A 12,032-nucleotide genomic window follows, 5' to 3' on the forward strand; every position below is an offset into this window, starting at 1 on the left:
AAATAATATACATAAAAAATCTCATATATTAAATGCATTCAATTTTATTAATAAACATGAATATTACCGTATCATGAGCATAATGAAATATTTATTTTAAACCGAGTTCAATTACCTTTGTTTATTATAATTTTTTATCACTATTAATTTAAAGTTAATTAAGTTAATTGATCTTCTTTTTTTAATTTTTCGTAAACAAATGAGAGAGAGAGAGAGAGAGAGAGAGAGAGAGAGAGAGAGAGAGAGAGATTTACTCATAAACATAAAAATATATTCGTGCTTGAACTTGAAAACCGTAAATGTTTCCCCTTAAACAAATTATAAGTACTTTACTTTCTTAACTTTATGAGTGTCACTTTTTCACTCTTTTTTGTACTATCGTCCAAATTTAGAGCAGTTTGGATTTGAAATAGAAAAAAAAATGGTGGAGGGATTTTTAGATTAACGCAAAACCGACGCAAACGACGCCCACATCTTGTGTGAATTTAGCGGTGTCTCACATCCTACACGTCATAGGAGGTTAAATTTATTCCAAAATCGCCGATTAAAATATAAATATAAAATATAAGGTAGTGGTCTAAATCAGGAACTTTTTTTATGATATATGATTCAAGGGAAACTCCCTGGCAGGATGAATAATCCGTGAAATCTATTGCGGTCGTTATAATATACTTAAAAATAAAGAATTTAAATAATAAAAAGAGAGATTTATTACATTTAATTTAGCCCGGTGAAATAAACGTAAAAAATGAGCCAGACATAGCTAACCAAATAATCGCGAGACGAGATAACATTTGTGGACTTTGATGACAACTTTTTGATACATATATACGAGAGATTGTATTTCTTTGTCACTTTCCTAGACCAATGTTATTAGTTTTTTGTTCATTCCCATTTAGATTAAGGTTGTTTTTTCTATCGCTTTTCTTAAAATTGAATGTCTATCATTGTTAGGTTTGTCAAAAGTTTTACGAGATTTACGACCACTACGATATCAACCATGTTACAATCTGCTGCTCGTAATAAATAACACAAGTTTTCTTTTCGTTAACAGCTTTCCGATATACATAAACGTTATAAAAATCAGCTCTACCGATTAAAAATAATAGTTATTTAAACATTACTCCATCCTTATAGACTTAAAAGTTGTTTATAATCACCAATTGCAATGTTTGATTAAGGAATAGATGTTTGTGTCATTATAAAAAAGTCTAATATGTTTTTACGTTAAATAATTTGAATCTTATTGGTAATATTTGTGAATGTAGTAATAATTTATATCACAATTTAATCATATTGGTTATATCATATGTAAGCATATCACTTAATCATGTCTGTAGATATCATAAATTGAAAATTGTTACTGTTTGCTGTTTATTGGACTAAATATAAACATTACTTGTTGGTTATTCAGAAATCGTGAGGTGCATCTCACGATTTCTGAATAATTATCGATTAACGGTCACTAATCACCACACATTACTTGTTGGTTTAACAAAAATCGCACACACCTTTCACCGTTAAATTTGACTAATACGAAAATAAGTCAGTTATCATGAATTATTGTGGAGAATATGCTTTCCAATTTTTTTCCCAAATTCCGTTCACAATGTTTCATTGAGTTTAATTTGGAGTGGAAGTCTTTTAGGGGTATAAATATATTTTCGTATTAATATAAATAAATCGATTTCAAAACGTCATATTTTAAAATAAATTCTGTATTAATACTCAATTCGAAATGAAAAATTGTGTATAATTAATTGAGTATATATATATTTACTAGAAGCTGATAAAATTTAGTATTTATCTAGAACACCTGTGAATCGTACACAGTCCCGCTAATCTAGTACAATCGTTAATAAAAAGTGTTTCTATATGAAGCCGCGATTTGCTTACAATTAGAATAAAATGGGTAGTCGAAATGAGAAGTTTGTGGCATGGGCGATCGAAGTCACGGTACCTCAAGTGGTAGAGCAGCGACGTATTTAGCCGAAAGTCGTGGGTTCGAATCCCGCCTGTGACATAAATTTTTCATTTCGAAAAAAATTGTGCATAATTAATTGAGTATTTATATATTTAATAGAAGCTGATAAAATTTAGTATAAATTCTGTATTTAAAAAAAATGAAATTATCTTTATGTACGAAAGCACATATGAAATGGCAAACATTATTAACACGAAGTAAACTATTATTACATCCACGGTTCTACGTTTTTACAAAACTAATCTATGTAAAAGGGTTTAAAATAAAGAATGCAACGAAACACATTGTCCATTATGCCGTATTCTCTACTTTATTTTTAGTGGAATGGGCGATGTCTAGTGTTATACGGTTGTCAATTAATCATAAAACATGTTAGAGTTTAAAAAGATTAAATTGTTATTTTCGGATAGATGTTGATACATCAGTTTATATCAACGCCCTACTTGCCAGATGCTACAACAAAATGAAAATCGTCTAAATTACATAAGAAAAATATTTAGTTTCATACAGTCTTCGTAAAAATGATAATCCACTATGTATATATAAAAATATATATATGTATATAAATGTAAAATATGTATATAATATACAATCTGGTGATGAAATTGGATTTTTTCATCCTAGTTAATAACTTAACTTTGATCTTTAACTAAAATTTAATGATGAATCAAAAAATTATAAAAAAATAGAAGTTTGTTAGAAAGATTGATCTCAATTACATAAATGTGTTTTAATTACAAAAAGGGATTAACAAATATTTGCTTGTTAGTTATGTATTTTATGTTATTTCGTAATTAAAGGACATTACTTGGCAGTTTACGGCGTTTTAATCAATGGTACGACCCTTTTCTCAATAAAATAAATTAATTAAAATTCGCAAGTATGTTAAATATTTCGTAAAAAGGTTATCAAATGTAGTATATAAATTAATTATATTTTTTTTTATCTAAGATCTTGTTTGAGATGAAAAAGTTACTGCCACGAGCGGGATTCGAACCCACGCCCTTCGCGGCTCAATATACCGTTGCTCTAACCACTTGAGCTATCGTGAAAAAGTATAATTAATTAAAATAATTATTAGATCTATTGTGACTACTAAACATATATGGATTAATACGGTATAAAAAATTGTATTTTGCTTGTATTTTCCGTGGATGTAAGGTTAAAACAATATTAAGAACAAATCGAAACTTTGTCGGAAATTATCAATTTGTCATTTTTGTTTCATACGAAATTACTGTTTCTTGGTTAATCTCGAAATGATCTGGGATGTATATAATGTTGGTAAATTTGTTTAATTTTGAAGTAATTATTTTTAAGTGCATTTTTTTATTGACTGAAGTATCTGTAGAATTATTTTTTTAAGCAATGATCTATCGTCAAAAATTAGGATTAGTTCAAACATATTGAATATTATATTGATTTTATTGTATTGATTGAGCATTTTACGCAGGGTTTACCGACTCGGAAGATAAAAATATTCCAAATGTTAAATTAAAAAAAAAAAAAAATGGCTTATGATGAAAAGTTTATAAAGGATTTGGCGTATGAAAGGATTTAGTATTCTTTCTTTGATATTAAGCGTATCTTAAATCGGCCAATTGGCAGTTGTTTCCGAATAAAGACGAACCCGTTTTATAAATACGATCACTGCAATAATAATGCAGCTTACCTTTGTCAAATTTCTATTTATTTCTCTCCCTGGCAGACGTCGTCACGAAGACGTCGATTAATCCATTTATCCTGTTTGGGTCTTGAACTTTGGGGCCGTACTGAGTTCTCGTGGGGACTTCCAACGCCGTCTAAATTTAGTTATACTAGGGCGGCCGCCACCACCACCACCACCACAACGTCTGCCGAACCTGTCTTTCCAAACTATTCTGGAGGGGAAGAAACGAGGTGAAAAATAATACGGTTACTGTGAAGTTTAAAGGCTGCTTGGTTGAAATAAGAGAAAACGTTCAAAATGTAAAAAAAAAGTCAATTGCTTTCACTACGACGAGACCATAGCGACTGAGGGTGATGGTTATATCTTTTCCCCTTTTCACTGGGAGAAGGAAACAGGAAATGTTCTTGGGTTATATTTACTAAACGGTCAAAGCCAAACCAAACTATTTTATCGCTGAGAATATGACAGAGCATTTTTCTTTAAGAGAACGATAAAACTCTTCAACTTTCTTACGTTTAAAACTGTGCATCAGGCACAAGTTCGTAACCAGTTCTGTTAGTTTATCAGTCGAATTCTGCTTTAAACGTTTCTTTTTTCATAACCAAAAGCGGGAAAGAGAGGGGAAAAGGCTTTACTAGTGAACCTTGTTTTTCCCTAGTTGTTCACCTTGTTTATAGTAAATAAAAATATGGCCAAGGGTTTGTATTTCTTCGCAGAAAATATTTATAAACGACACTACCGAGAAAAACTATATTTGTACTGTCTGTTTTGATTTTTCAAATTTTACTGCATTAATTGAAATTAAATTACTTAAATTAAATATTTATAGTTTTTTCTTTGTTTTTCTGACCGCAATTTTCCGTCCTAGCAGAAAAAAAGAGCTCAGTGAAATATTGTATTCCTTGCTATTTGAAAAGGGTCAGGTTCTGGACCAACATTGATTAAGCTTTAATCAACAGTTCATCAATCTTGCTCAACGCGCTAATTTTTGTGTACATTTCCAGGATGCGTATCAACGCGGAAAGAAGCAAACAACCCTAACGTCTAAATATTTTCACAAGTTTAAAACAGAAAATGTGGTATTTACGTAATCTGAATAAATCGCGCGGAATCGACATAATATACATTTATATTTATTGATAATAGGGTGAAGGACAGTTTTGAAAAAAATAGTTTGCTATGTAGTACCAAGAACTGGTATAACAGAAAAGTTAATTTGTCAGTTAAACTTTTAACACATCGACATCCCATAGAAATCATAAAGCGATGTGTATGTCGATTCACTTTTTGTAAATGATGGTCGTACTCTTTATTCTACTCTTGTTCTACTCTTCGATTTATCTTTAAAATAATTAAATTAGAATCTGCAAGTTGAACCATCATTTCAAAAAGTGAAAAAAAGGAAATTAATTTCTGTCACACTACTCGTTGTGTCGCGGACGAGGGTTTAAACCACTTTTTTACATTAATTTCAAATGAAATTCTAAGGGTCATACGAAGATTCGTACTCAGAAATGACAGCGTGGCAAATACGAGCAAAGTTACAACAAAAAAATAAAAAAAATTAAATTTTTTAGATATTATATTTAGTTGATATTTACAATTACAAATACTGTATTAAGTAAATACTTTCATATCTGCTGCAATTGTCATTTGAGTCTCTTGTAGTACACTTTTAGAATGAAAATAAATTAAATTATTTTGATGCCACTGATGAGTGATTTCTCCGTTCACGACTATACATATAATTTCTTTATTTATTAATATGGTCGGGCAAGTAGCCCATTTACAAAGGTGCAACAACAATAACAAATCTAACGTTATAAAAATTCCAAGACAAATACTCATTTAAAAATATAGAAAAAATAATACAAACACGTATATACAGAGTGTTACAGGGTTAAATTGTCAATACTTTCCTGGTGAATTCACTAAATATAGAGTAGATCAATTCCACCAGAATGGGGTTTCAGTCTTGAGTTATTAACATTTCTGTGATTTTATTGTAATCAGATTTTTTCACTTAAAATCGTCATATCATTAAAATACAAAATCTGAATTTTATTTCGCAAGCTACATTAAATTTTTCGTAAGATAACAACATTTCCGTTGAAAAATTCGCGCTTCAAAATACACAGTAGCTACTCAAAGAATAACCAATAGCAAAATCCATGTTTTTCTTAAATAATCAATTGTCGCTCGAGCAATGGCTTTTCCATCAAACTTTTTGGGGATTACACCTAAGTTTCCGTATCTTAAAAGTATTCCAAGGATATTCTCATTTTACATTTTTTTAAACTGTTCTTAGTGAAAACTACTTAGCAAGGTTGAAAAACGTATATCGAACCGAAGGACAGCAGCTACCCAAGAACATCGTACTCGTCTATTTTTAATAAAAAACATTTATTAGTTGGTACCAAAAATTAGATATATTCTTTTCGTGCACGGCGAGGAGCCCTAATTTGACCCCCATTAGATTTTTACATTTGAGAATCTCTGAAAAGTACAGTGTACAGCACATCCATCGAAATTAGGGAACAGCTCATAAAGAAAATTGAAATCACGTGCAATGACATGAGGAAAAGAAGGAAGGGAAATGGATTTTATTTTTACCAACTAATAAAGTTTCAAATTTTTTCTACTTTCAAAGTTCCCAATTTGTCTTGAAAAATACTGGAATTCAATGATTTGTTAAAAATAAAATGTAAAGGGACAGCCACTCTCCAAGCATTCTTAAGAAGAATAGATGGAATTTTGTCTGGACCGATACAACTAGTTAGCTTCAAAGATTTAAATTTTTAACGAAATTAGGCAAGGATAATTGTATTAAGGAAAGATTTACATCGTTCAAATATAAACTACTCGTGCTATTGATATTAAAACTTGAATAAACACTTGCAACAGGAAATAGATTAATTGCAGAACTTTCAGAGATACTGTTTTATGTAAATAGCAAAAATTACTAGGAATGGCATGGAATAACAGGACTAATTTTTACTATTATGATAATAGTTTTCTTGTAATTACTTCTACAGTTTTCAAATATTCAATGTCTAAATAAAAATAAATAGAAAAATCAATTTTTTTAGAATTTCATGAGATAAACAGGAGCTAATTGCAAAACTTTCAGAGGTATAATTTTATTTAAATATAACATGACAGGGAGTAACAGGAATAATTGTTACTATTGCCATAATATTTTCCTTCTAATTACTTCCACAGTTTTTAAATAATTAATATCATTGTTAATGTGAAGTAATTAAATAAAATAATAAATGGAAAGTTTAATTTTTCAGAATTTCATTGTACAACCCTAAAGAATTTTGATATTTTGGTATTCCCCTTTTTATATCAGAATAGTTTTAAATTGTAATTTGATAGCCAAATGCATATAAATAATACATCGTCAATGTTTTTTATTATATAGAAAAACACTTTTTCTGTATAGAATATTGAAAAACAGAAAATAAATTAATTGTAAAACTTTCAGAAGTATAATTTTATTTAAATACAACATGACAGGGAATAACAGGAATAATAGTTACTTTTGTAATAATATTTTCCTTCTAATTTACTTCTACAGTTTTTAAATAATGAACGTCAGTATTAATGGCAAGCATTTAAATAAAATAATAAATAAAAAGATTAATTTTTCAGAATTTAGTTGTGCAGCCCTAACGAATCTTGACATTTTGGTATAACCCTTTTTATATCAGAATAGTTTTGAATTGTAATCCGATAGTCAAATACATATGGATAATATATCGTCAATGTTCCTTGGTTATATAGAAAAAACACTTTTTCTGTATAGAATATTGAAAAACAGAAAATTGTAGAACTTTCTGAAGTATAATTTTATTTAAATAGAACATGACAGGGAATAACAGGAATAATTGTTACTATTGTCACATTTTCCTATTAATTACTTCCAAACTTTTAAATAATTAATGTCAATATTAATGCCAAGTAATTATATAAAATAATAAATAAAACGATTAATTTTTCAGAATTTCATTTACAGCCCTAAAGAATCTTGAAATTTTATATAACCATTTTTTTATCAGAATAGTTTTGAATTGTAATTCGATAATCAAATACATATGAATAATATATCGTCAATCTTCCTTGATATATAGAAAAAAAAACACTTCTTCCGTACAGAATATTGAAAAACAGGAACTAGATTAATTGCTCAACTTTCAGAGGTATAATTTTATTTAAACAGAACATGACAGGGAATAACAGAAATTATTGTTATTATTGTCATAATATTTTCCTTCTAATTAATTCCACAGTTTTAAATAATTAATATCAATGGTAATGTCACGTAATTAAATAAAATAATAAATAAAAAGATTAATTTTTCAGAATTTCATTGTTCAGCCATAAAGTATCTTGAAATTTTGGTATACTCTTTTTTATATCAGAATAGTTTTGAATTGTAATTTGATAGTCAAATACGTATAAATAATACATCGTCAATATTCTTAGGTTATATTGACAAACACTTTTTCTGTATAGAATATTGAAAAACAGAAAATAGATTAATTGCAGAACTTTCAGAGGTATAATTTTATTTAAATAGAACAAAACAGGGAATAACAGGAATAATTATCCTATTGTCATAATATTTTCCTTCTAATTACTAACACAGTTTTAAAAATTTAATGCCAATGTTAATATCAAGTAATTAAATAAAGTAATACATAAAAATATTAATTTGTCAGCATTTCATTGTACAGCCTTAAAGAATCTTGAAATTTTTGTATTCCCCTTTTTATATCAGAATAGTTATGAATTGTAATTTGATAATCAAGTACGCATAAATAATACATAGTTGATGTTTATTGGTTATATGGTTATTGATGGTTCACGAAGATTTGTTTTTAAACTCTCTCTATTAGCCCATCCGACTAGCTATTTCCAAACTTTTGTTTTTTGACTTATTTGAAAATAAATATCAGTTTCATCCAGCGTGGTCAGGACAATGAGGACAGCAGTTAACACGATTCATTGTATTATTTATAGAATCGAGTTTGATACTGGCCCCGGGCCAGTTTTAGCTTTGCCCACTCGCTAGCCACGAAACCTGCCGAGTCTCACTTCGAGTGGGCCAGTTTTAAAAGGGTTGATATTCCTTTAAATGTTTTTAACCGAAGGTCTTTGACTCGGCAGACCGGTGCCAAATTCTTCAGGTTCTTTGACATAATTTATATTGAGCAAGGAGCTCAGGAAGAAATCAAAGTTTGTCAGAACGATAAAATTTTATAATTAGTCTACTATAGAGTTGTTTTACTGGAGGAAAATATTCCGCCCAGTTAATCCGTAATATTTAGTCAAGTACTGACTCGTATACACGAAAATATGGAAAATGGGAATACATATTTGTTCAGCTTTAAGTTTAAGTCACAGACTTGCGCAAGGTCTCATTTTTTAGAAGAATGGCTGAACAAGTTGGTTTTTTAAATGTTTTCCTAGCTTCAGACATTCTTCAGTAAATTTAAATATTCGGGAACATGTGAATTTTTGCACTTTTTAAAAATCTTTTTGATGGACAATGTATATTTATGATTCAGTTTTCGCAATAATTTAGTTTTTTTAAAAAGATTACTTAAACAGTTTTAGGTCACTTTAAGTCGTTTAACTGGCCACAATAATGTTTAAAAATGTTTAAGCATGATGTACCGTTATTTCAATGAAAAATAAAACACGTTTGTTCTGAATCAGGGTTTTTTTGTTAAAATCCAAAATATTAAAAACCAACTTAGTTGATTGTCCAGAAATTCTTTCAAGGAATAAATAAAGAATCCGTCCTTACTATATTATAAATTCTGTTAATTAATCTTTAAGTAAGGTATTGGTTGAGATAAAAAAGTCAGTGTCACGAGTGGGATTCGAACCCACGACCTTCGGCTAGATACGCCGCTGCTCTACCACTTGAGCTATCGTTAATTCGATCCATTCGGACACCAGTTCATCATCAGGTTGAAGAAGTTCTACAACCACTTCTCTCGACACGGATTGCAAGACTGTCGAGAGATGTGCTTGTAGAACTCCCTCACCCTGATGATGTGCTACAAGCTACGTTGGAAACAACTATCTGTGAGTAGGAACTATCTATTTGAAAAGATTGAACAACACACTCCACCATTTATCATTTTTACTGAGAATTATTTCTGTTTCAAGTTCTGTGAAAAATTCTTCACTTCCTTAGAATTTTCTTTCTTGTTTTGAATATTGCAGTTATTGTAATTTTTTAAACGTGCTATATACATGTTTATACTTGGTAGAAATGTTCCAATATTCCGCTTAAGATCTCTGTCGGTAGCATTTTAAAAGCGCGGCTTCTTTGAGCGGTTTTTAAATAACTGAAGCCCAAAGTTCGTTTTGCTGAGCCATGTTCATCCAATAAGGGGGGAAATGTTTTCATCAAGACGTACGGTGGAAATGTTTTTAATAAGCTGAAAAATGGGATTGGATCGGTGAAAGGGCTAATATCGCCAATGGGGTGGCCCGTCTCTGAGGGAATTGAAACAATCCTCCGATTCTGAGAACCAGGTGGCTTAGCTAATACAAGTTTCTATTGGTCAGGCCTATTGCCTTAATCTAGCCTGTTTCTCTTTTAAGATGATCGTGTCGCCTTTGGAAGTTTTCGTTTTGTACTTCGTACAATATAGACAATTACAAATCGAGCGTTATTGATTATTTTTGCATTTAAAACACAATCGTTTGATTTTTTTTTACTAAATACTGTTCATCCTGATATCTTTCTGGGAATTCAAGATATACAATTTATTCAAATTATTGTAAATTGAAGATGGAGAGAGTGAGTGAAATGGGTAGTGGAGTCTTTGGAATTCTGACCTTCCAGACTCGTTTCATTTATGCCCGGAGCTTGATATTGCGGAATGCACACGGACAAAGCTACATTAGACCAAGTCACACGAAAACAAGCGACTGCTCGACCATCACTAATTGCATCATTGTTTGTACAGAACAGGGCATACTAAACCGCTCACGTGATATTCATACGACCAATAAAATGCCTATATGAAATAGTTAAACTTTTTCATTTATAAAACATGCTCCCTATTTATTATAAAACTTACTTCAAGCTCCACCGTACAACGAAGAGATACCGATTTTCTTTCAAGTCAAACACTTAGGGCAAAAAACTAGAGTGGAATCCTCACACTAAGACACAACAGACGATCTGGACAACTTCGAAGACTCCTAGAACCGAAATCAGTCTTCCCCTCATCACTAACCAACCTTATACAAGACTTTAGTTTAGATTACTTTGGACATACTGAGTAAAAATGCGTGGTGATTAGTGACCGTTAGTCGATGATTATTCGGTGATCTTGAGATGCGGTCTGGTATGACGTAGGTTGTAGAAAAACATTTCTTTATCGTGCCACGTTTCGATCTTTATTGAGATCATCTTCAGGGCTAAAAGTGTTTGTTTTCTGCATAAATGTGTCATTCTTGTGTGTTGTGAGTGAGATATAGAGAGATGAATATCTCTCTGGCACTCTCAACACGACACACAAGAATGGCACAATTACGCAGAAAACAAACAATTTGAGCACTGAAGATGATCTTAATAAAGATCGAAACGTTGACACGATAAAGAAAATGTTTTTCTAAAACCTACGTCACACCAGACCGCATCTCACGATCTCCGAATAATACTCAGTAAAACTGTGCCAAGCCATTCAACATTCTACGGATCCAATCTTCCCAATCTAAAGTCCTCAGAAAAATCGTCAAAGCATATTGCTATCCAGAACGGCCTTTACATTCCTTTTACCAAAGAACTGATCCGTTCCCGATTCGAAAACCCCCGATCAATCCTTACCCTGCTCTGGTCGAGCATAAAATATATAAATTAAAACGTTTGAGGTCTTGTACGAGGTCTCAGGTTACATGAGTGTTACATTAAATGTAAAATACCATCTGATGAAGGTTTATATGCGGGATATATAAATATATCCCGATACTTTATAATTATTTAAATAAAATTATATTAGGAATTATTATAATACTAACACATACAAATTATTTAAATTTTATAAATAATAAATTAAATACAAATTCTACACACAAATTCTATATTTCGATATTCATACTAACACATACAAATTAATTAAATTTTATAATTAGTAAGTAAGATATAAGTATATGCGAATATGCGATACTTTATAATTATTTAAATACTTTTATATAATAGTATTGACTTTAAACTGAAAAACTAAGATATGCAAATTAACTAAATTTTATAATTAATAAAGGAAATGGTGGTTGTTTTTTTTTGGACAGGGGCATCTGACAGGTTGGTCATTTCAGCCCCGAAGCACTATCGAAATACCGCTACAC

At 30.4% G+C, this 12,032-nt stretch overlaps 1 protein-coding gene across 22 annotated transcripts in view; it reads right to left on the minus strand.

The window, feature by feature from the left end:
• The window catches only part of LOC106668440 (RING finger protein nhl-1), a 106,332-nt gene that overhangs the window by 68,844 nt on the left and 25,456 nt on the right, over positions 1 to 12,032 (minus strand). The window contains exon 1 of one of the 22 annotated variants that reach the window (XM_024226101.1): positions 3,657 to 3,963. The exons of the other annotated variants lie outside the window; for them this stretch is intronic. The gene's annotated coding sequence lies outside the window, so the exon portion shown is untranslated. Of the gene's footprint in view, positions 1 to 3,656; positions 3,964 to 12,032 lie in introns of those variants that run through there. 22 annotated transcript variants of the gene reach the window in all.

Source organism: Cimex lectularius, unplaced genomic scaffold (assembly GCF_000648675.2).
Source record: "Cimex lectularius strain Harlan isolate CLEC.00 unplaced genomic scaffold, Clec_2.1 scaffold144, whole genome shotgun sequence".
Classification (NCBI taxonomy): Eukaryota; Metazoa; Arthropoda; class Insecta; order Hemiptera; family Cimicidae; genus Cimex; species Cimex lectularius.